We start from the raw sequence: 27,320 nt of genomic DNA on the forward strand, positions 1-27,320 counted from the left end.
CCAAAGAACTCCACTAGAGAGCTCCTACAGCTGATAAACAACTTCAGCAAAGTGGCAGGTTACAAAATCAACTCAAGCAAATCAGTGGCCTTCCTATACTCAAAGGATAAGCAGGCTGAGAAAGAAATTAGGGAAATGACCCCCTTCACAATAGCCACAAACAGTATAAAGTATCTTGGGGTGACACTTACCAAACATGCGAAAGATCTCTATGGCAAGAACTTCAAGACTCTGAAGAAGGAAATGGAAGAAGACCTCAAAAAATGGGAAAACCTCCCATGCTCATGGATCGGTAGAATCAATATAGTTAAAATGGCCATTTTGCCTAAAGCACTATACAGATTCAATGCAATACCCATCAAAATCCCAACTCAATTCTTCACAGAGTTAGAAAGAGCAATTATCAAATTCATCTGGAACAACAAAAAACCCAGGATAGCTAAAACTATTCTCAGCAACAAAAGAAAATCTGGGGGAATCAGTATCCCTGACCTCAAGCAATACTACAGAGCAATAGTGTTAAAAACTGCATGGTATTGGTACAGTGACAGGCAGGAGGATCAATGGAACAGGATTGAAGATCCAGAAATGAACCCACACACCTATGGCCACCTGATCCTCGACAAAGAGGCTGAAAACATCCAATGGAAAAAAGATAGCCTTTTCAACAAATGGTGCTGGTTCAACTGGAGGTCAGCATGCAGAAGAATGGGAATTGATCCATCCTTGTCTCCTTGTACTAAGCTCAAATCCAAATGGATCAAGGACCTCCACATAAAGCCAGACACTCTGAAGCTAATAGAAAAGAAACTGGGGAAGACCCTTGAGGGCATCGGTACAGGGAGAAAGTTTCTGAACAGAACACCAATAGCGTATGCTCTAAGAGCAAGAATTGACAAATGGGACCTCATAAGGTTACAGAGTTTCTGTAAGGCAAAGGACACCATCAAGAGGACAGATCGGCAACCAACAAATTGGGAAAAGATCTTCACCAATCCTACATCAGATAGAGGGCTAATATCCAATATATATAAAGAACTCAAGAAGTTAGACTCCAGAAAACCGAACAACCCTATTAAAAAATGGGGTACAGAGTTAAACAAAGAATTCTCACCTGAAGAACTTCGGATGGCGGAGAAGCATCTTAAAAAATGCTCAACTTCATTAGTCATTAGGGAAATGCAAATCAAAACAACCCTAAGATTTCATCTTACACCAGTCAGAATGGCTAAGATTAAAAATTCAGGAGACAGCAGGTTTTGGAGAGGGTGCGGAGAAAGAGGAACACTCCTCCACTGCTGGTGGGGTTGCAAATTGGTACAACCTCTCTGGAAAGCAGTCTGGCGGTTCCTCCGAAAACTGGGCACCTCACTTCCAGAAGATCCTGCTATACCACTCCTGGGCATATACCCAGAGGATTCCCCACCATGTAATAAGGATACATGCTCTACTATGTTCATAGCAGCCCTATTTATAATTGCCAGATGCTGGAAAGAACCCAGGTATCCCTCAACAGAAGAGTGGATACAAAAAATGTGGTATATCTACACAATGGAGTACTATTCAGCCATTAGAAACAATGAATTCATGAAATTCTTAGGCAAATGGATGGAGCTAGAGAACATCATACTAAGTGAGGTAACCCAGACTCAAAAGGTGAATCATGGTATGCACTCACTAATAAGTGGTTATTAACCTAGAAAACTGGAATACCCAAAACATAATCCACACATCAAATGAGATACAAGAAGAAAGCAGGAGTGGTCCCTGGTTCTGGAAAGACTCAGTGAAACAGTATTTGGCAAAACCAGAACGGGGAACTGGGAAGGGGTGGGAGGGAGGACAGGGGAAGAGAAGGGGGCTTACGGGACTTTCGGGGAGTGGGGGGGGCTAGAAAAGGGGAAATCATTTGAAATGTAAATAAATTATATCAAAAAAAAAAAAAGAACCCATAAAAAAAAAAAAAAAAAAAAAGAATCATCATTAACAGTATAGTGTGAAAAAAGTAAAGTTACAGGGATCCCAGACAGTCAACTGGGGATCATGGGAGAGAAGGGCCACATCTTTACTTCATTTCTTTGGACTTTGCCAGTCACCTGACTGCACTGTGTACACCTGAACGTGGAATTTACCATTTACCTAGCATGTTTGTCATGTGCAGTGTCTCTGTAGGAGGAAGGACACTATTTTTCCATAAGTGTGAGCCAAGTGAGAACCAGGGCCTTCATATGCTCTTCTCTCCCTGCCTGAAATGATTTTCCTTCACCTGTCTGGGAGATTTGTCACCTAAATTCCCAGACTGCATCAAAACCAGAATATCTGAGGGAGGGCCAGGTATGGTTTCAACATGTCTAGGGCACACACCAAACACCCGTGTCAAGCCTGGGTCCCCAGTGTGGCAGTGCTTAGCAGTGTTTGGCGGGTGCTTGAGAAGCAGGGTGGAGTCTCTGCTCTCTGTCTTCCCCAATCCACTGCTACTCTTGTGTTGTGCACCCGGTGAACAAACAGCCTAAGGCCATGGATACCCGAGGTTGTCCTATACTTGACTTCAAGCTTCTAGACCAAGAAACAAATTAACCTGTTTATAATATACATTACCTAGTCTTGTGACTTTTGTCATAGTAACACAACACAGATTACAACCCAGCAGGGCACATGATGGTTCCCTTGTGTATAAGAAGTCTCCCCACCTCCACCATAGTGAAGGCTCTAAACTCCACTTCCTCTTCTATATCTTCTCTTGTATTGGATGCATGTTGTTGTTCTTTAGATGTCTGAAGGCTTAGTCGAGCAAGGCCATCCTCTCTTCCAGGGTTAACACACATAGGAGGTCTTCACAAATGCTGGTTAGACTGGCTCAAGGGCTATCTCACTTCTCAAAGGTCTATAAACAAGACCTTTCTTAAAATGTGCAATACCATCTTCCCTCATAACTCAGGCTTGGCCTCAAACTGCTCCTCCCGCCATGCCGATATTCCATAAGTCTTTGTGTTTGTGTGATTTGGCTGGTATTTCATTTTAAAAGTAAAGATTGTAAGTGTTTTAATATGTCAGAATTAAGCAGTTTGTTGTAAAAGGCACTTGGTTGTCACTTTCTCTCTATCAGCTGGTGACAGCATGACATTTGCTGAAGACTTACTGGTTAGCTCTGCCAAACAGGATTCACATCCGGTAAGTGTTTGGGCAATTAGGTGCCAAGTTCTGACATCTACTTGTGAACTGTCTGCTGAGCCCACTGGTCTTTTTTTTTATGGCCTTCCATGTTCCAAGGGCTGCGGAGGCCTGTAGAATGTTCCCACTGCGGGCCTTTCTCCTGTACAGGGTTGGAAATGGGGACAAGCACACAGTGTGGCTAAGCCAGTGTCTACTGCTGGGTGACCCTACACCACTCTGTTTTCTGTCATGGCGTCATATCACAGCAACAGCGATCTTAACTAAGACACATGGCACACATATGTGTATGCAACAGGTGCTCAGGGACAGACAGTGAGTGCCTTCAGTTGCTCTCCACCCTATATATATATATATGCATTTCACATACATATATGTGTATATACATACACATATAAATGTATATATAAACATATGTCTGTGATTTTTCTGATGTTTTATTTAGTTTTATTTTATGTATGAGGGGATTGTGCCTGCCTGAGTATCTTATGTAGTCATGTTTGCTTTCCCTGTGGAGGTCACAGGAGAGCACTGGATCCCCTGGAACTGGAGTTACAGATGGTTGTTAGCTGCCCTGTGTGTGATGGAAATGAATCTGTGTGCTCTTTATAGCTGAGACCACCTTATTTTTTTGAAACAGGGCCTCTTATTAAGCCTGGTGTTTGTTCATTTGGCTAGATAGACTGGCCATTGAGCTCTGGGTGGACTCTTTGGGACTGAGGTTACCAGGGTGCACTTTCTGCCTGGCAGACCTCACAGGTTCTGAGGGCTGAAAATCAAGGGTTCAAGTGTGTGCACCCAGCAAATTCTTCACTGACTGGAAGAAATGTAGAACTTTAGAGTTTGTAATACAACTCACACCAAGGGAGGTCAACTCCTAGGAGGAACCTCTACAGATCCCCAGGAATTTTTCTGTGAGATGTAAGAACAGTGACTTATATCCATATTTATTTATCTGACATGCAACTATCACACCAGCATATGTGATTTCTCTATTATAGCCCAATCCAATATCATGTTATTTAGTTTGTTGTTCAGAATTTTGATATTCATCCATTAGTAACCTTTTCAAGCTTCCTCATGCCAGTTTCCACAGACATTTGTAGGCATGTGTTCATGTCTTTGTGCCCTTGTGTGAGTGTGTGTTTGTGTGTGTGTGTGTTTGTGTGTGTGTGTCTGATTGTGTATGGGCAGAGGTGCCAAGATGTGTGTGTGTTCACGTGAAGGTCAGATGATAATTTGGAGGAGTTAATTCTCTTCTTTTACCAGGTATGTTCTGGGATTTGAACTCAGGTCTTCACCTTTAATCCCGACACCTTTAATCACTGACCTCTTTCAATGGCCTTCCTTCTTATTTTTTGAGACAAGGTCTCTTTTATTGAACCTGGAGCTCACATGGGATTTGGAATGCACACCACTATTCTCATGGGTGCTGGAAATCTGAACCCAAGCTTTTTTGCTTGCATAATAAACAATTTTCATATTTATTCATCTCTTTGTCTGCCCCTGTTTATATGTATGGGGTGCTGTGGAATAAACCAAGGGCTTTGCACATGCTAAAAAGTACTCCACTGTCATGCCTATTTCGACCAGTGAGGAAAGACGCAACACACGAACTCTTCTTTAAGCAGTTTATTCAGGAACCTTGAACAATCTTCTGACTCCCGAGGCACTTCCCCTATGCCCTTAAATATATTATAGTGAGCCAATCCCCATGAGCCACATGGCAGATGCTCATAGTCCACAGCAAGCAGAAGCATTATAGGTGCTCAAGCTCTTTCAAACAAGGACCTGCCCATTCGTTGAGCAGCGAGCCTGGTGCACAGCCAGGTGCCATCGTTAGGGCACGTCAAAACGGCTCCCCACAGTTCTCCCGTTTTTATTTTATTCGTAAAAAGCAACAGGCAAGAGTAGAGGTCCAATCTCTGTAACCATTTTAAGGACCTTGTACCAACTCATAGCAGGGCTCGTCACCCTGTGAGGGTCAGACCAGTCCGACATCTTTTTCTCAGAGATGGGATCTGGGATGTCAACCTGTATGCAATCGGACGTGCTCTTCTCGGGGCCTCTAGAAGCTGACCTGGAGTGCAGTGCTTAGGTTTGCATCCTGTGCGTGCCGATTAGTCGTTCATCATGGAGAGCCATACCTGAGGGGACTAGCCAGCATCCATAGCCATGAATGCTTGTGCCACCATAGCTGCATAGTGCCTTTGAGAAAACCTCATTTTGCAAATGCACCATAAGCCTACCAGACAGGCCACTACCAGCATAACTGCCATGACTCCCAATCCTGCCCATTCTTTCAGATGATTCATGGCTGAGGCAATCCAAGATGACAGCCCCTCAGCAACAGACAAATTCACTCGGGTGGAATTCACATGGACAACAGCAAGGCGAAGATCCCTCATGGTGGATTCAAATCTTTGGACCCATTTCGTGTCATGACGAATTGGAAGGGGTTTTGGAAACACAGACAATATCCCCCATCTGGGTCCCACCTCCACCTTGCCCCAAATGAGGATCATCTCCAGCACAGGCATCAGCTATATCAGGGAATTCATGATTATCACACTTGCAAGCTAAGCATTCTGGGATCCAAAAAGGTTCCAAGCGATCCTGAGGGAAAACACACACAGATCCTCTCGCCCACGCCAACACTGGATCTGGACCATGCCACGTGCCTGTAAGCACATCCTTCCACTTAACGAAACCTTTCAATGATCCGCCTTTGTGACAATGACGATCTGCCGTGCTTAGACCCTTAGAATCCAAAATTAAAAAATTAAGAGTAAATAAAGCAAGAGCTATTCTCTCCGTAGGGGTACGGCCATGGCCTATTCCCCCTTTTTTTTTCAAGCATCTCCTTAAGGGTGCGATGGGCACGTTCCACAATGCCCTGATACTGGGGATTGTAAGGCAACCAATGAAGTAACTATACCTCCATTTGGCTACAAAAGGAGGCAAAGGAATGTCCTGTATAAGCAGGTCCATTATCTGTTTTCAATTGTTGAGGCTTACCCCCGGCCACCCATGCATCCAAGCAATGACCAATGACATTTTTTGCTTTCTCTCCACTGAGAGTAGAAGCATAAATGATACCTGAGCAAGTATCCACAGACACATGAACATACTTCAAGGTACCAAATTCTGGGAGATGTGCAACATCCATTTGCCAAACTTGTAAGGGTTGTAGACCTCGAGGATTCACACCCCAAGAGGGCGGATGTAGATGAATTATGCATTGAGGACATTTTCAAACCACCTCCCGAGCATCAGCTCTAGAGATTAGAAACTCACTCTGTAATGTCTTAGAATTAACATGAAATTTCTGATGAAAGGCACTAGCACATTCAATTTTGGAACTCAAAAAAATGAACTGCATTCTTGTAAATTTATCCACAACATCATTACCCTCACTAATAGGCCCAGGAAGTTCAGAATGAGCCCTCACATGAGTAATAAAAAAAGGATTTTTTCTTTCCCATAATAGATTTTGTAATTGTACCATATATGCCTGAATAGGACTAGATATTTTAATTTTACCTACAGTGTCCAATACTCTTACTAAATTGACAACATATGATGAATCTGATATCAAAGTGAAAGGAAACTGACAATTTTTAAACACGTCTAAAACGAGTTGGAACTCAACAATCTGTGGAGATCCTGGCTTACATTGAAACACTTTTGGTTCTCCTTTGCCAATTAAATACGCTCCACGTCCTGTTTTGGGCCCATCAGTAAACACATTAATTGCTCCTTTAATGGGTCCTTGAGTTGTTACCTTGGGAAAATTATGGGATGTTCTTTAAAAAAGGACATTCAAGGATGTTTTATTCCCCTAAAATTACAGCTGGAAAAATATATATATTCGGTTTAAATTAATGAGATTTGTGTAATCACTTCATCTTTATTTCTAATTGGTCTTAAATGTATAAATGTTTTACATGCTTTGACTATAGAGTATTGGCTCATAAGTTATTGGACATGATTTAAAAATTATAATGATGGTAACAAAAGGTAAGTTTAAAACTGACAATTTTGGGTTAAAGCTATCTTAAGCAACACATGGCATGACAGAAGTCAAGAAAAACAGTTCTCTAAGATATTTCTAAATTGACATAATGTTTTATGTGATTCTTATCCTAGAACTCAAGAGTTATAAAAATAAAACTTAAAATAATGTCTCTTCAATAAGTTACACTGTCATATACTCAAATACACAAGCTGATAGACAAACTTTCCAATATGAAAGTAATGTGTCATTATTTTTAAGGAGAAAAGATTGTTTAAAACTGGGTTTTGCTTTCAAAAAATTGTAGTTATGCTTTGATATTACAGGTTCCTTTTGTTATTTGACCTTCATACAATGGGGTCTGGTTACAGGCTACTCCTTGCAACATTGATGGGTGTAGGGTCTGGCCTTATCTTACAGGCTTCACCTAGAGAGTTCTGGCCAAAAGAACATTTTTAACAGATTCACACAGATGTGGTTCAAAATAAAGTTCAAACTTAGATCTATAAAATGTTAATAAGGCTATATAGAAATTATAAAGACATTAAAAATTGACCCTTCTAGGGATACAACAATGTCTACAGTTTTTTTTGGGAACAATCCTGATCACTGATCGCTCCCTATACTGCCTCTCAGGTGCATATTTTGTGGGGGATGATTGATGACTGGGACATATTGCGCTGCTGTTTTGATGGATTAATAGATAATCATTATCCCAGACATCCTTTGCTTTCAGTTTTTAAGGAACATCCTGTGGTGTTTCCAAAAGTAACTGCACAAGTACCCTTGCCGGGTTCCCCCAATATATTTACAGATGGTTTAAAAACAGGCTGTAGAGCTTATATGATCGAGCATAATGAGCCCGTTTTGTCCTAATATCAGCCTGGCTCCCCACAGGTGGTTGAGTTGCAAATTGTGTTAGAAGTTTTCAAAAAATGCTCCTTTCCATTTAATTTACTTTTGGATTCATCTTATGTGGTGAATGCTGTTAGGATATTAGAAGTAGCTGGCTCCATAAAACCTACTAGTATGGTGAGTCATCTAATGAAGGAATTACAGAAAATTATCTGGTCCAGGGATTCAAAATTTTTTATACAACATATTAGAGCCCATTCTGGTCTGCCAGGCCCGCTGAGTAAGTGCAATGGCCTTGTTGATCGATGCACAAGAATGGAATATGCCTTCCTGGCCTCATCCCTGGAAGCTGCATGAAAATTTCATCAGCAATTTCATGTTTCAGCTAGGACATTACAACAAAAATTCCATCTTTCCCATGCACATGCACACCAGATTGTGCTGGAGTGCCAACAATGTGTAGTCTTTCACCATCACCCGGGTCTAGGAGTTACTCCAAAGGGCCTATTGCCCCTAAAATTATGGCAGATGGATGTGACTCATACATATGTCTGAGTTTGGAACCTTAAAGTATGTTCATGTCTCTGTGGATACATGCTCTGGCATTATCCATGCTACTGCCATGAGTGGAGAGAAGGCTCGCAATGTGATTGGACATTGCCTTGAAGCATGGGCTGCCTGGGGGCAGCCTTGTCAGTTAAAAACAGATAACGGTCCAGCTTATACTGCTCAGTGGTTCCAGCCTTTCTGCAAACAAATGAATGTAGGTCAGGGCATTGTGGAGCGTGCCCACTGCACCTTGAAGGAATGCTTAATAAAACAAAAAGGAGGAATAGGGAATGGAGGAACACCAAAGGAACAACTCTCATTAGCTCTCTTCACTTTAAATTTTTTAATTCTGGACTCACAAAATCGGTCTGCAGCTCAGCGACATTTGCTTCACTGCCCTCAATTGACTGAAATGGTAAAATGGAAAGATATATTGTACAATCTATGGGTCGGCCCTGATCCCGTCATAACGAGATCTAGGGGAGCTGTTTGTGTTTTCCCACAGGACTGGAATGATCCCATTTGGGTGCCAGAACGACTGACGCGAAAAGTCATACTTCAAAAGAGCAGAGAAGATGCTGAGACTTCAGTACCCAGGAATGCAGATCCTGATACTTTGTCTCCCCCAAGTGTTAACAGAGAAGCTCACACTTCGGGCCATAGCAAAAGCCTGGCCCATACCACTCCCTGTTCATTATAACTCCACCCTGCTGCCTACACTGTTTTCCACTTCTTATGACAATGGTCTCCCATGTGTTAAGCCAACAGGAGAACCTGCATCTTTGTATGCAGCTTCAAATTATTTGCTCTTAGGAACCTTATGTTTTACAGTTAAAAATAGCTCTTTGCCATGCGTATGGATGGGCAATGGCACCTTAGGCCACTAGATAGATCCTCTCAAGAATAATCAAGCATCCCCAGGTATCTTGGCAGTGGCACTCACAGAAATTAGTCAAGGAGCTGCTAAAGGAGATGGAGGTAGAAGCAGTTCCTCTAATATTAACATAACTACCCTTTTATTTCTACACAATAGCCTTAGACCAGGAGAACCGGGAATCATTTACACTCAGCAGACCTCCCCTCAAAAGAGACTACTGCCAACTTGCCTGCCTTTTGTGAGCTTTCCTCCACAGACGACACAATGTCAAGCACCTTTTTCTAGAGACAGGTCAATTATCATGGGATTTAGTTTCTCTCCACTTGTAGGATACTATAAGTTTAATTGGAATCAAATGGGAGCACAGAATGCATGGCCATGGTATGATTGGATCTTGTCAAATTACCAAAATGTTTTTACCTCACTAGCTCCTCTTGCTTGCATTAAGGGAGAAGATTTTTTTCTTTACATTATATCTGATGTTAGAAACGTTAAAAGAAAGGCAGTCAGACTTCTTAATATAACCATAAACTCGCTTTTGCAAAACATAAATTATTCCTCTGCCCCGGTTTGCCTCAAACCACCCTTTTTCTTCCTTATTAGTACCGATGTGTCTGGTGATTGCCTAGATTGTAACAGTACTCATACACAATGCTATCTATCGGAATGTTGGGATGGCGGCAATGATACTGCCTTGGTAGTTCACCTACCCATGTTTGTTCCCATTCCAGTTATAGAAGACCCAGACACCTTTCCTGTAGGACAATCATTCCATGTCAAGAGAGATTTTGGTATTACTGCTGCCATTATTACAGCCATTACTATATCTGCAGCGGCCGCTGCTACTGCTGCAGTTGCCATGGCATCTCAAGTGCAGACTCCAGAGGTAGTGAATAGTATAGTTGAGCAGTCTGTGCGAGCCTTACAGACTCAAAATCAATATAATTCCCATTTAGAAGCTGGAATACGACTTTTGAATCAGAGAATAGATATTCTTCAGGAAGAAATTGATGCACTTGTAACTATGGTGCAGGTATCCTGCATCAAACATACCCCAGGATTGTGTATTACCCCCCTCCAGGTGAATATGACAGCTCTAAAAGAAAGTCAGTACAATATCAGTGAATTCCTTAAAGGAAATTGGTCTCTTGAGGGAGAATTATTAACCAAACAGCTTGTATTTCAGATAGCTTCGCTTAATGCTACAAGACTGAAGCCAATCACCATGGAGGACCTGACCTCGTGGATCTCCAGCGCCTTTTCTTGGATCAAAGAGTGGGCTGGGTTGTTAGCTATAGCCGCCCTTATGTGCTTAGCAGCTTTCGTCTGCCTTTGGTGCTTCTGCCGCATTAGACGAGATCATGCAGTTCATAGAGCCATAGTTTATCAGGCTCTTGCAGCTATGGACGCTCAGGAAGACATCTCTGCATGGCTGGCCTCTCTAAAATCTTAGGAGCCTTTGCTCCAGGGTACACTGAGCATATAGTACTGTACATACTATACTGTCTGGAATCCAATGATACCCAAAGATGGGCAACTTCTCGGCACTTGGATCAACCTATGACATGGGGCCCGGTGAGCGATAGGGTAACCCTTTGACGGGTAAGACCAAGTCATGGCAGAGATGACCTAAGACAGAGGTCATTGGTCAGCAGAATGCCATTGAGCCAATTAGCCCTGACCTGGGACGGCTTCTATTAAAACAAAAAAGGGTGATATGTAGTAAGCCACCTTTTGTTCATCATTAAAATATGGCGCTGACCAGATGCAGCTCCCTGGTAGTAAATTACTTTAGTACATGAGCAGTGTGCTGTATTCATTATTACACTTACATGCTAATGAAGTTCACCTATGAGGAAACGGCAGGCTATCTCTCTATGGCAGGCAGAGCAGACTAGGCTATATAAGGTCAGGCAGGGAGAAGGTTGGGGGCCGCCGAAAGAAGAAAATAAGCTTTGTTCAAGGTTCCCAAAATAAACTGCAAGAAGGAAGAAACTCCCGGGGTTGCATCTTCCTTGCAGGCAAGGTTAGGCGTGACAGAATACCTTCAGTAGACAAAGAAGCCACTGCTGTGAAATAATACTCAACCAATTTGGCGGCTGATATTTTTTGATGAATCCACAGCAAAGGCCCATCCTGCCACAGCAACCCTGTAGGCTGCCGAAAAGAGTGTAAAATGCATAAAGCAATATCCTTGCTCTCATCTATACATTGCAAAAGGCTCCAGCCAGTTCTCTCTCTACTGCTTCCAGGGCTTTTCGTGCCTCAGATGTTAAGCTTTGAGGAGAATCAAGAGCAGCTTCTCCCATTAAAATAGCATATAAAGGCTTTAATACATAATTTGGAAGTTTTAAATAACACCTAATCCAACAATTTTTGAAATTCATGTAAGGGTTTTAAATTATCTATTCGCAACCCCACCTTTTGGGGAACTATTCATTGATCTTGTAGGCTAGCTCCCAAATAATCTATCACTTGTTTTTGCTGAGCCTTTTCCGGGGCTATAAATAATCCTCTCTCCTCTAAAGCCTTCACCAAACCTATATAAACTTTATGCAAAACTTCTTCCAAACGGACAGCAATCAAAATGTCATCCATATAATGGACACATCTTACTTCAGGATATTTCTTTTGAATTGGCAAAAGAGCTTCTCCCACAAAGAGTTGGCACATAGTGGGACTATTTGCCATCCCCTGCGGTAGCACTACCCACTGATATCTTTTGTCTGGTTTCTCAAGATTAAGGGAAGGAACATTAAATGCAATTCTTTCACTATCTTTTACACATGAGGTAATGGAAAAAAGCAGTCCTTAATATCCACAGCTATAACAGGCCATTTAGCAGGTATTGAAGAGAGCAAGAGCAGCCCTGTCTGTACTAGCCCCATGATCTGCATTTGTTGATTAATGGCTCTGAGGTCATGTAATAACCTCCATTTTCCAGATTTTTTTTCTTAATTACAAATATGGGTGTATTCCAGGGCGATACAGAGGGCTTTATATGTCCTAATTGGAATTGCTCCTCCACTAATTGATTGGCTACTTGTAATTTTTCAGAGGACAGAGGCCATTGAGGAACTCACACTGGCTTCCAAGTAATAGGTATTCCTTCCCCAGTGGCCCCTATGAAAAACCCAAACCCTCCTTTCCATTATTTCCTATAACTTGAACTGGATTTCTTCTTCCTTGTAAATATTTTCCCACTCCAATACTGGGATGAAACCCCATAATTCTCATCATGGCTTGAGCCTTAAGGGAATAGGGAGATTAATTACTCAATTTGAACCCCATGTCCAGCAAGAGATCTCTCCCCCATAGCGAGACTGGTAATTCTAAAGCATAAGGCTGCATAAGATATTTATGACCTTCCGCATCTTGCCATCTTAACTCTCTTGCACTCATGTCTGGGCTTTTTGCATAGCCTAGTCCTTGTAGAGTCTGTGAAGAAGCTTGTCTGTACTAGCCCCATGATCTGCATTTGTTGATTAATGGCTCTGAGGTCATGTAATAACCTCCATTTTCCAGATTTTTTTTCTTAATTACAAATATGGGTGTATTCCAGGGCGAATTGCCTCCAACTAGCAGGCCAATCTTTTTTGCTATAATACTTTCATCTGCTCCAGTATCTATCCAAAATTTTCTTTCCATCTATGATTAGCTCCAACAAAGGTCGCTTATCAAGATCCAGGGGCAGGAAGGTTAAATCAGTCCCTGTAGAGCCAACTCCCTGATTTCCTCTGATTTTATTTTTTTCCTTTGGAATTCAGCAGCTCCTGAAGAGCCAGAAAAATTTGGTGTGACGGAGAAGCGCCCATATTTACTTTCACTTTTGCTTAGATCGCACTTCAGTGATTTGTTATCACTCCACACCGAAGTCTTTATAGCCTCTTGTACCGAGGACTTTTCCCTTTGTCCCTCCTTACCTGGGAACTTACCAGCTATCTGCCCTGACAGCAAAAAGTTCTGAGTAGTAAGAGATGGAGGACCACTGTACGGGGCACTACTTGTCACTCCTTATCTCGACCAGCGAAGAAAGACACAACACACAAACTCTGCTTTAAGCGGTTTATTCAGGAACCTTGAACAATCCTCTGACTCCCGAGGCACTTCCCCAACCCCCTTAAATATATTATAGTGAGCCAATCCCCATGAGCCACATGGCAGATGCTCATGGGCCACAGGAAGGCGGAAGCAGGCTAGGCACTCAAGCTCTTTCAAACAAGGACCTGCCCCTTAGTCGAGCTGCGAGCCTGGCACATGGCCAGGTGCCATCTTTAAGGCCCGTCAAAATGGCTCCCCATACTCCACCACTGTTGTAGTGAAGTAGTGACCAAATGTCAGGGGAGAAGCACCTTTCTGCTAACAGTTTGAAGGGACACAGTCCATCACGGTGAGCTAGACACAGTGAGGAACTTGAGGTGGTTGACCACATCTACAATCAGGAAGCAGAGAGGCACGAATGGTTGTGCCCAGCTTGTCTTCCTCTTTGCACCCCTTCTATGACCATAGTCCACGCTGACACATGAAAGTCAGTCTATGGTCATCAATTGACAAAGCATAAAAACTCCCACACAGAACTGTGTTTCCATGGCAACTCTCAACCTTGTCAGGATGATCATCAAGATGAACCATCACACACTGCAAGCAGGGCGATCTTGGACTGAAGGGCTTCCTCTCTCCAGAAGCATGAACTACAACGTCAAGCTGACATCTCATTTGTGCTGAAATTGTCTTCCTTAGGGTAAGTAGGTTGTTCTGAACGTGAGATAGTCTATACACAGAGCACTGCCTGTGGCCTGTGGAGCACTGTAGTTTACAGCCAGGCAGTCCACACTATCCCGTGGGGTTGTGGACAACTGAGAGCTCATGTAGAGCGGTGAGTCCCTCACTCTACCACTCACTGCTCTCACCACATGGACTCTACTGATCAAACCTCTTGGAGACATGGTTCCTGACAGAGCTGAGAGGGGACAGGGTGAGCAGGACAACAGGATTGACCTACTATGGAGTGAAGCAGAATTGGTGATATAAAACCATCATTAGCCCCCAAGGATGCCCACATGGCCAAAGAGCTGGGGACTACCCTGGCTGAGAGAAACCAAGAGTAAGATGTCACCTCCATGTCCTCAGGGATCCAGTTCAAAGGCCTCAGCAACTAAAGATGTTCAAGAGGCCTTACAAGAACCCAGACATGCACCCTTCTGCTTAAGCCTTGACCTCAGGCACATCCAGTGTTTTGGACTGCTGACTACCTACAGAGACAGAAACCCTCCTTGACCCCTGTGCCTTCGTGTCCGAACTTGGAGAGGCCATGCTTGGAACCAGGAGAGGTGTGGAAGTGACCAGGAAGGAGAGTTGTCAAGTAGGACAGGTCCTTGGGGCGTTTGGCTCAGCACTCGAGCTGAGCTGCTTACAACGGTCAGCTCTAACCCCTCTTTGGACAAGAATGAACAACTTCTCTCAAGAAAGGGATGACTTCACACCTTCTCATGGTATTTGTTCTTCCAAGTGGGAGGGGCTCACATACCCCTTCCTGTCAGCAAGTGGGACGGGCATCCACCAGTGCTAGGTTCTTGCCCAAAGTTATTTGGAGCTCCTGGGGTGTAGGATTGGGGGTGGGGTTTGCTGAGCTCAAGGCTATAATGGTTTATAAGGAAGAGGATCTGCTCTGAGTAGTGCATTTAGCACTCTCCACCATGAAGGGGATACTTCTGCTGGCCTTGCTGGTGATTGGAGAGCTGGGCTTCCAGATAAGTGAGAGTGGGTCCCTCACTCACTGACATCCCCGTCTCATGTAGATCTCTAAGTGGGTATGTGAAACAGACCTAGGGGTCTTCCGGAGGCAAGGAACTGCAGAGGATGTTTGATACTTTCTGCAACACTTGGTTACAATGCTTGGGATGGGTGGGATGTGGTGGCAGAATTGTGCTGGTGATGAGGATTAGTTGTACAGTTGAGGCTGAAGTAAACGGAGGACTTTTCTGAAGGGTCATCTATGCAGGCCTGTCCACTCATATGAAGTGTGTGTCTCATGGAAACCATGTCGTATCTGTGAGACTGCAGCCTTTGGGAGGGCAGGACTATGGGAAAGGACAGTGAAGGCATTTGTAGATGTGTCAAGAACACTTGAGCCTCTATTTCTGCCAGCCTGTGGCCTTATAATGATGTTTTTCTGTCTGTGTTTGCAGCAGACTAATGCATTCCTTTCTTCAGCATCTATTTTTCAATGCTCTCTGGAAGTAAGAACATTATGACGTCCCAACTTTCATTGTTTTATGTTTCTACCAAAAATTGGAGGCCTTTGAAAAACTCCAGGGCTGCTACAAAGGGGGAGGAGCTCGAACAATTCTTCTTATTCCTCAAATTTTGGCAAAGTCCTCCCTAACATCACTTACTTGTCCATGCAGTAAATGGTGGAAGGCTGTGTACAAATGATCAATGTGATCATTAATACATGTCAGGTGACCTGTAACTGAGGAATCATACCCTTGATCACAATAGCACAGGTCAAAGCTGCATGAAAGGTACACATCCAGCCTGTTCCATGCAGGTTCCTGCCATTCACTACCTCATGCTAGGTAAACACGGGGTTCTTACCCATAGTAGGAACAGGGGAGTCTTTATTCTGGCCTATGCTGAGGTAAAGTAATCACAGGTCTATGCTAATATACCAGAAACTTCTGTCTACTTGCCAGGGTCCTCTTTTGAACCTCCCTTGACTCTACTCCCCTGCCTCAGTTGGAGGCACCTTTCATTGGCACCATCTGAGGTATAGTCAGAACCTCCCCCAAGGCTTAAATGCCACCCCCATGCTCAGGGATTGCCTGCTGCTCCCTACCATAGCTGAGCTAACTCCTGTTTCTTTTTGTTTCAAGCATAATGGAATTGCAAAGACATATATTTTGAACAGGGCAGCTCTCATCCTGTTTCCCAAAATACTTTTAGTTGAGTGTCAGGTCCTGCAAAACTTTAGTGCTATCCAAAAACGAATTTCTTCTAACAAGCCCACATGGGGGATGTATTTTTAACATGGTCATACAGCCAATGTGCCTGGGGAGATATGCTCAGATATTGGAGACTTCACCAAACTCATACTCAGCTATGACCTAGCCCCCATCCTGACTTCTGGAACCTTCTCCCCTTCTTTCCTGCCTGGCTATGGAGGCTTTCAGGTTTCCTCCTGAAGGCTGTGGGTGGGCTCCAGTTTCCTTGAGGCAGATTCTGTTGCTGGAGTCCTGAATCACTGCAGAAGATTTTCTTTCTTGTGGATGAAGAGTGATCTCATCCTGGGTGGTTGGGGAGCTCTGCTGAGGTCCTGCACATTGATTGTAGCCACCTCTGTTCCTGTCTGTCTCTTTGTTTTCCAGAAATCCATGCTCCTCAGCCCAGAATGCCTGAAATACCATGAAAGTGATATCATCTAGAATATTGTAGATCAGCTCACTAACTTTAAGGCCCTTACAGTCTAATGGCCTTGGGCAACCCATCTTTGCACCATGTCTGATTCGAGTGTGGTCTTGCTGTCCTGTCCTTTTTCCTGAAGTTGGATTCCTGACACCTGTGCCCTCATCCTTCCATCTCTTCAGCTGAGTTTAATAAATGCCTGCAGCTCTGTTCTGTGCCTCATGTCTGTGTGCTGAACGTGAATCCTATGAGGTCTTCAGAGGATCTGGGAGACAGTGAGAGTAATGACTTGTGTGGTCACTCAGAGTAGAGTGACAGCCCCTGATTAGCCAGGTGTTCCTGGGAGAGCCATTGCAACCTTCTTTTTATGATGCTATGTGTGAAACCCTAACTCAAAATGTGAGCCTCAACTTGATATTTTTAGACTTCTAGCCTAGTATCAGCTAGCCTAATATCTACAAAATTTCTCTTTTGCCTTACTGCCCCCAGCTTTGACTTTGAGATTACATTAGAAAATAGCAATCCCTGATCCTGGATCTAGTCTGCCAGTGTCTTTACACAGCTGAGAGCTTTTCCTAAATCTTCAACAACATAATGGCCCAAGAATGTTGCCTGTTTGTTCTAGTCCCACCAAGTCCTTGACACATTTATTGCTCTGTTAAATGTATAGCATCCCTGACACATTTAGTGCTCTGTTAAATGTATAGCATCCCTGACTCTTTTAGTGCTCTGTTAAAAGTATAGCATCTCTGACGCATTTAGTGCTCTGTTAAATGTTTAGCCATACAATATCCTAAAAGTTTAAATGGTGGCTCTATATAACCTGTTATCACCCCCGGAGGATAGCTGGCTTCTCCATTCTTCTTGGTTTTATGGGGGTTTTGAATCATTGACAGGATGTTTAATGCATTGTCAAATCTCCCCGTTTCTTTGTGTTTTTTTTCCTTTAAAAACCCTCGACCAGGGCAGCTCATGGTCGATCTCTTCTGAGCTTGTGTGGGTTATGAGGTTTGGCCCTAGTGCTGCACTGTATTCCCCAATAAACCTCGTGTGTTTGCATCGAGGAGGTCTCTCGTGAATTTCTGGGGGCATCGCCTTTTCCCGAGGCTGGGGGTCCCCTTCTTTGGGGCCTTTCATTTGGTGTATTGGCCAGGAAGTGACGACTAACCCAGATTCTCAGAGACCCCCCTTGGAGGTAAGATTCCGTCTTTGTCTATGCCCTTGTCTGTCCTTGTCTGGTGGCCAGGATACCTGAAACTTTTTGTTTACAGTCATCTGTGCTCATGGAGAGTAACGAACTCCCTGTCCAGGATGAATGGGAGTGTTATCGGACAGACGTGTCAGAGGATAACCAACTGGAGATAACGACCTTGGGAGATGTCCTGGCAGGTCTGTGGGAATTCTGACGATGCTTGGAAATCTCCCATGTGTGTGCCGACTTGGACCCCGAGTCACTCCTGTGGAGGAAATATTTTGCGTCCTTTTGGCAGTCTGTTGAAAGTCCCACAGGAAGCTGGCACTGGCTGCGGTTTTTCTGTGTGTTGTGTTTGGATTTTCTCTGTGTTCTGTTTGTGTTCTGTGTGACTTGGACGATGGGACAGACTATCAGTACCCGTCTTGGTCAGACTCTCGACAACTGGACAAAAATTAGAAATAGGGCACACAATCTGTCTGTAGAAGTTAAGAAGAAAGGATGGAGAATGTTTTGTTCTTCAGAGTCGCCGATGTATAATGTCGACTGGCCACCCGAGGGAACACTTGACCTGACTGTAATTTCTGCCATCAAGAACATAGTGTTGCAGGAAGGACCAGGGTCTCACCCTGGCCAAGTGTGGTCTGGGAAGACCTAGCATAGGATCCTCCATTTTTGTTAAGGCCTTGGAGTCAGAAAAACAAGCCAGGCTTCCGAGTCCTGGCACTTCATAACTTGGAACAGAGAGCGAGAAACAAAAATGTCAGAGCCCGACCCGCCAAACCAAATTTATCTCTCAGCTCCTCGCCAGATCTATCCCAAGATCGAGGGGAATTTAGAATGGCTTGATGTTTCACCCCTCCTCCCTCCCCATGCCTCCTCAGAATCCTCAACAGGGTAGTGCTGAAGGGGCGGCAGAGGGACCAGGCACATAGGGGGGTTGCAGCCCCAGGAGAGAGATCAGCCACTACAGAGGGGCCAGCACTGCAGGGGCTACAGCCACTTCCAAGGGGTCGGTGGTTGGGACCTGAAGACGATGTGCTCAGAGCCCCAAAGGACCCGACTCCACTACAGTGTTGCCTCTGTGTGTATACAGTGGCCAACTCCAATATTGGCCTTTCTCCTTGGCCGATTTATATAATTGGAAAGCAAATCATGATTCTTTTTCAGAAAATCCCTCTAGCCTTACAGGTCTGGTGGAATCCCTCATGTTCTCACACCAACCAATCTGGGATGACTGCCAACAGCATTTACAGGTTCCCTTCACCACTGAAAAAATGGAAAGAATACGTTTGGAGGCACGAAAAAATGTGCCTGGACCAAACGGCCCACCAATTCAGCTCCAGAATATGATAGATGAGAGCTTCCCCCTGAATCATCCTGAGTGGAATTTCAATACAGCTGCAGGTAAGGAGCAACTGATGGTCTACCACCAGGCTCTGGTGGCAGGTTTCCAGGGGGCAGGCCGATGCTTCACCAGTCTGGCTAAGGGAAGGGAAGTTTTTCAGGGGGAAAAGGAGCCTCCCTCTGTGTTTTAAGAATGGCTTATAGAGGCTTACAGGTGTTATAGTCCTTTTGACCCTAATTCTGAGGGTCAGCCGGCAGCATTAACCATGGCTTTTATCTGGCAGTCTGCCTCTGATATCAGAAAGAAGTTGCAATGTCTAGAAGGCCTGAAAACCCTATCTTTATGGGACATGGTTAAAAAGGCAGGAAAAGTATATTATAAGAGAGAGAATGAGGAGGAGATGAGAGAGAGGGAAAAGAAGGAAGCTGAAGAGAGAGAGGACAGGCGGGACCGTAGACAAGAAAGAAATCTGAATAAGATTCTGGCCGCAGTTGTAGGTGACAGGGAAGCTAACAGAGAAAAGGAGAAACTAGACAGTCAGGGTACCTGGGCAGCTCAGGGTCGAGAAGACCCTGGAACCCTGGAGGACTCCCACGTCAACCTTTAAATAAAAACCAATGTGCTTTTTGTAGAGAGCATGGACATTGGGCAAGGGACTGCCCAAAGAAGAAACATAAGGCACCCAGGGTTCTCACCATGGAAAAAGATGAATAGGGGAGACGGGCCTTGGATCCCCTCACTGAGCCTAGGGTAACCCTAAAAGTGGAGGGGACCCCTATGGATTTTCTAGTTGACACCGGTACAGAATTTTCTGTCTTAAATAAGCCTCTAGGACAATTAAAGGAGAAAAAGACTATAGTAATTGGGGCCACTGTTCAAAAACCATATTCATGGTCTACCAACAGGAAGGTGTACCCAGGAAAGTGTCAAGTAACCCACTCTTTTCTTCTCATACCAGAATGTCCCATGTCACTACTAGGGAGAGATTTACTAACCAAACTAAAGGCTAAAATATGTTTCTCCTTGGAAGGAGCAAGAGTCGATTGGCAGACTCCCACATCTATGGCCCTGGCCGTAAAGCTAGAAGAAGAATATAGATTACATGAGCCCCAAGTCCCTGTGACTGAGACACTTGAGGAAACACGGCAGAAAAAGTTCCCTAAAGCATGGGCAGAGATGGGAGGTGTGCAGGAAGCAAAACGAGTACACCCCATCATCGTTAACTTAAAGACTGATGCAGTTCCAATTGGGGTGTGGCAGTATCGTATGAGTAAAGAGGCTCGGGAGGGCACCAGACCTCACATCCAGAGGCTCCTGCAACTAGGTATCCTAATACCCTGCCCATCTCCCTGGAACACTCCTCTATTGTCTGTCAAGCAGCCCAGTACCAACGATTACCGGCCAGTGCAAGATCTGAGAGAAGTTAATAAGAGGGTGCAGTACATCCATCCTACTGTCCCTAACCCTTACAACTTGCTCAGCTCTCTTCCTCCTGACAGAAAATAGTATATTGTTCTTGACCTAAAAGATGCATTTTTCTGCCTGAAGCTGCACCCCACGAGTCAGGCGATTTTGGCTTTTGAATGGAGAGACTCAAAGTTGGGACATGTTGGACAATGAACTTGGACACGACTGCCTCAAGGGTCCAAGGACTCCCCAACTCTCTTCGACAAAGCCCTCCATCGAGATTTGGCTCTGTTCAGATCAGAGAACCCCCAAATAACTTTGCTGCAGTACGTTGAAAATTTGATTTTAGCTGCTGATAATGAACAGGAGTGTACACGGTGGACTGAGTAACTGCTGACCGAGTTGGGTGAGTTGGGGTACCGAGCTTTGGATAAAAAAGCCCAGATATGCCGAACAGAAGTCACTTACTTGGGATACACTCTTAAGGAGGAGAAGCGATGGTTGACAGAAGCTAGGAAGAGAACTGTGACCCAGATCCCCAAAGCCAGGGAGAGAATTCCTGGGCACTGCAGGTTTCTGTAGATTATGGATTCCAGGATTTGCCACCTCAGCAGCACCCCTTTACCCTCTCACCAAAGAAACTGGGGCTTTTTCATGGACCCCTGAGCACCAGAAAGCTTTCATAGAAATAAAAAAGGCTTTACTCAGTGCACCAGTCTTGGCCTTGCCTGACTTAACTAAGACTTTCACCGTCTACTTGGATGAGAGAGCAGGAATTGCACGAGGGTTCTTGACCCTGTAGCCAGTGGATGGCCATCTTGCCTGAAAGCCATCGCTGCTGCAACCCTACTGCTCAAGGATGCTGACAAACTGACCTTAGGACACCAGGTGACTGTAATAGCAGCCCACACCCTAGAAAGTATCATCAGACAGCCCCCGACTGGTGGATGATGAATGCCCGCATGACTCACTATCAAAGCCTGCTGTTAACTGAGCTAGTGACTTTTGCCCCACCGGCTATCCTCAAACCTGCTATCTTACTACCTGAGGCAGACAAATCCATGCCTATACACAAATGTATGGACATCCTGGCAGAAGAAACCGGAATGCAGAAGGAACTCACAAACCTGTCCTGGCCAGGTCCCTTAATTGGTATACAGATGGCAGCAGCTTCATGGTTGAAAAGCTGGGGCAGAGGTGATGGAGGGAAAACAGGCCATCTGGGCCAGTAGCTTGCCTGAAGGAACATTGACTCAGAAGGCAGAACTGATTGCACTAACCCAAGCCTTGAGATTGGAAGAAGGGAAGTCTGTCAACATCTACAGGGACAGCAGGTATGCTTTCGCCACCGCACACATACATGGGGCAATTTACAAACAGAGGGGGCTACTCATGTCAGTGGGAAAGGACATTAAAAATAAGGAAGAGGGGTCTGGAGAGAAGGCTCAGGGGTTAAGAGGCCTGACTGTTCTTCTAAAGGTCACGATTTCAAATCCCAGCACCCACATGGTGGCTCACAACCATCCATAAAGATATCTGGTGTCTAAACACAGCTAAGGTGTACTTGCATATAATAAAAACAAAGAAGAAATCCTGAGTTTACTAGAGGCATACATCTACCAAAAAAATTGGCCATTATACATTGCCCTGGCCACCAAAAGGGCCAAGATGCCATTGCCAGAGGAAATCAGATGGCTGACATGGTGGCCAAACAAGTGGCCCAAGGGACTATGATCCTTATAACCAATCAAGGGGCCAAAGAGTCAAAAAACTATTATGACATCAGAGAGACCAGTTTCAGATACACTCCTGAGGATCACCATCAGATGGAAAGATTAAAAATAGTACATAACTATACCTCCTACGGAGTAGCAGAGACAGAAGATGGGAAATCTATCTTACCCTGAAAAGAGGGACAACACTATGTCACCAATCTACATCAATTGACCCACTTGGGAGCTAAGAAATTAAAAGACCTTATACTCCACTCCGACTATCATGTCATGGGCCCCTCAGATATTGTTAAAGAGGTAGTACAAAATTGTAAAGCTTGTGCTTTAACCAATGCTGCACGTCATATAGGCATACCTGGTAAGCACCTACAGGGAGATAGGCCAGGAGTATACTGGGAAGTTGACATCACAGAAGTCAAACCAGCAAAATATGGTAACAGATACTTGTTAGTTTTCATAGATATCTTTTGAGGATGGGTGGAGGCCTTCCCCAGGAAAAGGGAGATGACCAACGTGGTGGCGAAGAAGATATTAGAAGAAAAATTTCCAAGATTCGGCATCCTTAAGGTAATTGGATCAGACAATGGCCCTGCCTTCGTTGCCCATGTAAGTCAGGGACTGGACGCACAACTGGGGATTGATTGGACATTACATTGTCCTTATAGACCCCAGAGTTCAGGAGAGGTAGAAAGGATGAACAGAACATTAAAAGAGACCTCGACAAAATTAGCCTTGGAGACTGGCGGGAAAGATTGGACAGTCCTCCTTCCTTTTACCCAGTCCTGAGTAAGGAACACCCCAGGGAAATTAAAACTCACACCATTTGAGCTCCACCATGGGGGACCGACCCCTTTGGCAGAGACAGGAGGGATTTTTGACCCTGATGTTTCTTTTTCCTAAACCCTCTTAGCCCACTTAAAGGCCCTTGAACTCGTCAGAAAGGACACGTGGGAGCCATTCAGAGGAGCCTACGAGCCAGGGACCACTGAGGTGCCCCCACAAGTTCCAAATGGGAGACTCTGTCCTGGTCTGTCATCACCAAGCTGGAACCCTTGAAGCCAGGTGGAAAGGACTAGGCTGGCCTTGAACTTTTAGAGGTCTGCCTGGCTCTGTCTCCCAAGCACTGGAATTGAACATGTGCGTATGCAGAGGAGTCTGTGCATGGTAGGGAGCTGCGTGGAAGCTCAAGAGAGTGTGGGCGTCAGGTCTCTCCTTCCACCACAGGGATCCTGGGGGTGGGATTCAGGCTGTAGGTCAGGCTGGGTGGGAAGGACCTTTTTACCCACCAAGCCATCTCACTGGCTGTTGTGTGACACTACTCCCAGGAAGACGTAAACAAGTCTTTATTCACTGTAGATAGGGAGTCAGTAGTGAAAGGATGGATTCCATAGAAGTCCACGGGGTGACCCAGTGAGTTTTCCCGGCGTTACTGACTGGAGCATAACTGACTCAAAGACAGCTGCAACACTACCACTTACCCTAGCATGGGTGACAGCTCATGAAGCTGGGACACTGGAGCATCCTGCACAGCCTGTGGGGAGCTCAGTGTGTTGGCTTGGATGTCAGACAGAGAAAGATCTGGGAGGTCATATAATACTGACTCCTTCTGGTCCCTGGTGGCTCTGACTCTACAGGCTGGAGAAAGAAACTAAGTCCTTGAAGGCACAGTGGCTTATGTCACTCTGGAGCAAGTCCCCAAAGAACTGTGTGTGTGTGGGCAGGGGTGGGCAGCTGTATTCTAGGGAGCATAAACTGTCACTCATGTCCTACTCAGACTTTGTGCTCTCACATATGACACTGGCAGGCTCATGGGGGACTGGGACACTATCTGCTTAAGACCAGGCCTACCTAACCCATCTGTCGCCAATCTCCTGGGAAGCTCAGGATTCTTAGTTTTTGTAGTGTGTTGATTAAGTCCCAGGCCAGCAGGAGCTAAGCTATGCAACAGATGGAGACATTCTTTTTTTTTAATCTGTAGAAAGAAGCAAGCCTCCAGGTCCCACATGTGTAGTGAGGAGAGTTAAGTCACATCAACTTGACAGTCCCTAGACCACCCCTAGGTCCCAGAGAGGCAGGAGGCCCCCCCTTCAGAAGCAAGCTGTGGCTAGACACTGGTGAGGTGGAGGCCTGGTTCACAGACATCAGGCCTCAGTCTATGCAAGATGGCCTCCTCCTGTGCTGTTTGGTTTGAATCTGGTTTCCTTGTATACACAGTTCCTGTGCTGGAAATTTAGTCCCCAGTGTGGTAACATTACAGATGGTGTCATGAGGAAGCAGGATGATTAAGTCTCTGGGGTGTTGTTCTAGGAAGGGACAAATCCTATAGACTGGGTGAATAAGGCCCCGGGTACTTTAGGCTGGAGACCACACACACACTGACATGGCCACATGACTCATGCTATTTTCTGACTCCGTGCTGGTGAGCGGGTCCTCAACAGAGGTTAAAAAGTGAGGCTGCTATACTGTGGACCTGGAGCCTTCAATATGATACGTTGTTCTTTATAAATACTCAGCTTGTTATTTTATCACAGCCTTAGGAAAAAGAATAATACACTTTACTCTTTTTAGCGCATGCTCTGTAATGAGAGAGCCTGCCCCCGCTGGGCCTTCCATAAGCCTCTGCATCCTGAGGAACCTATCTGTATTCTTCTGGGTATGCCTGGTGGTGTGAAGCCTGGGATCCATGTGAGGACGTGGCTCATTGATGGAGCAGTAAGGTACGTGGTCTTAGGACTGGCCACAGGGCAACTGTTTGCTGACTGGTGTGGTACAGTACTTCCTGTCATGTCCTCAGAGCAGAGCCACAGGACACGTCCTAAAGCCCTAGCACCCTGGGTCCCATTCCGTGTAAGACCCAGGGGGGAAGTAACTGGGTTCAGAATTAGGTAGCTGACATTAGGATGAAGTGATGTCTGGTTCTGGACAGGTTCCACACTCATTTCAAGGCTGAACTTCTGTTTACTGTGATGGGTGAGAAGCCTCACGACAGCCTTGTAGATAATTTTATTTTTGTCTTCTAGATGGGGGCACAGAAGCCAAGACAACCACCAATGCACAGACACATGCACACACTGCACAACTGGCTCATGTCCCAACACTGGGGAGCAGGGGCAGAGTCTGCTGTTTAGAGCCTGTGTGGTCTTCAGCAGACCCTTGGTGTCCCTCATCCTACTCAGTTCCATGTTCTGGGGAGTTCAATCTAGTAGGTCACGTATGTACCCTGTGGACCCTGTCCCAGGAGAGTGACAGACACTGAGGTGCAGTGAATATGGTTTCAGCATTTTCTAATGCATTCTGCAGGGCATTTTGGCAGCACGGCAATTGAGAAGTGGCACTTTAAAGTCCCCCTGGTTGTCCCTGCTGTATCCTTCAACCCAATCAGACCTAGTCTGAGATCTTAAACTCCAGGCTCCCATGTGAATTGCAAGGCTTTTATTGTTGGATTCCTGTTTTTAGACACCTTGGGGAAGGGGTGGCGTTTGCTGCATCTCTGCAGGTGAGCAGGCAATTGGCTTCCTTGAGTCTTCCTTGAGAGCAAAGAGGTTCCCATCAACAAGAGGGGCTGACTTTAATTCTTTCCTGCAAAGAGAAAGCCAAATGAGGCCTCAGAGGTAAAGGAGAACTCATGCCCCACTGACCATGCACCGAGAAACCTCCTGGAAGGACCTGCAGCCTGTTTGCAATTTCTATTGTGTCTCACCACGACCAGGGAGCCTAGTCCCCAACCTGTTGAGACTAGCTCTGTAAAGAGCCTCCAATCCAGCCAGATGGGAGAAGGCCCCTTGTGCGACACCATAGGCACCTGTGGGACAGAAAGGGGAGGAGCTGACAGTGCTCCATGTGAGCCTGTGGGTTGCTGGGGCCCCACAGGGAACTGACCCTTGTCTCATGGTGATGATGACCCTCAGAGTTCTGCAGCTGAGCCAGTGACTTGTCCTACCAGTTCTAGGGACAACATGGGTTCACTTTAATTCTATCTTCGAATGCCCCAGGCTTGGCATCCACACAGTGGCCTTGGAGGTACAGAGAACAGCAAAACAGAAGACTGTTTTGGGACTGGCATGGTAGGCTTGAAAGGTCAGGATAAAAGACCCAGGCTGGGGAAGGGTGCCTGGCCCCAAGCTTGTGCAGCTAGACTTGGGAGGCAGTGTCAGGAAGACTGATAGAGGCCACACTTGAGCTGGGATCTAGTGTGGCTTGTCTGAGCTGAGCAGCCCGGCCCCATTCAGGCAGCCTGAGAGTCCCTTCCTGCCCCATCCTCCTGCCATCCTCAATCAGGTGTGTCACATTTCTGTATTCACAGAGAAGCTTCAGAGGTGGGGAGGAGCATAAGCCCCACCCCTAGTCAGACCCAGAGTCTCACGATGACATTGGTTATGTGTGTCTTATTTACTTGTCAACTTGCTATAGACACAGTTCTTCATCCTTTCAGCCTCTTCCAGTAAGACAGGATTATTACTGTATGCTTTCACATGCTTTAGATAGTCTTCCAAGGTCCCTCGAAAAAATAGTTCAACTTTTCTATCTATAACTGGGCAAAGGCCACAATCTGGAAGACAAAAGCAAGGTCACCCTCCCTTGAAAGTCAGGCATCAGCACTGCCCTGGGGATAGAGGTAGTGAGAGCCTGGAGAGCCTGCATCCCTGGCCCCCACACAGTAATACCCACCTCCCCTGAAGTCAGGAGCAGGGCAGCCCCGAGGAGCACCAGAGCATCAGCGAGCTTCATGGTAATGGCAGCAGGTGCTCCCTCCTATCTTTGTGTTCTTT

General features: G+C 45.3%; 1 pseudogene; it reads left to right on the top strand.

Annotated features, from left to right (window-relative positions):
* The first annotated feature begins 18,154 nt into the window (after nt 1–18,154).
* LOC127695783 (uncharacterized) overlaps nt 18,155–27,320 on the top strand; it is a 74,354-nt pseudogene continuing 65,188 nt past the window's right edge.

Source organism: Apodemus sylvaticus, chromosome 1 (assembly GCF_947179515.1).
Source record: "Apodemus sylvaticus chromosome 1, mApoSyl1.1, whole genome shotgun sequence".
Taxonomy (NCBI): Eukaryota; Metazoa; Chordata; class Mammalia; order Rodentia; family Muridae; genus Apodemus; species Apodemus sylvaticus.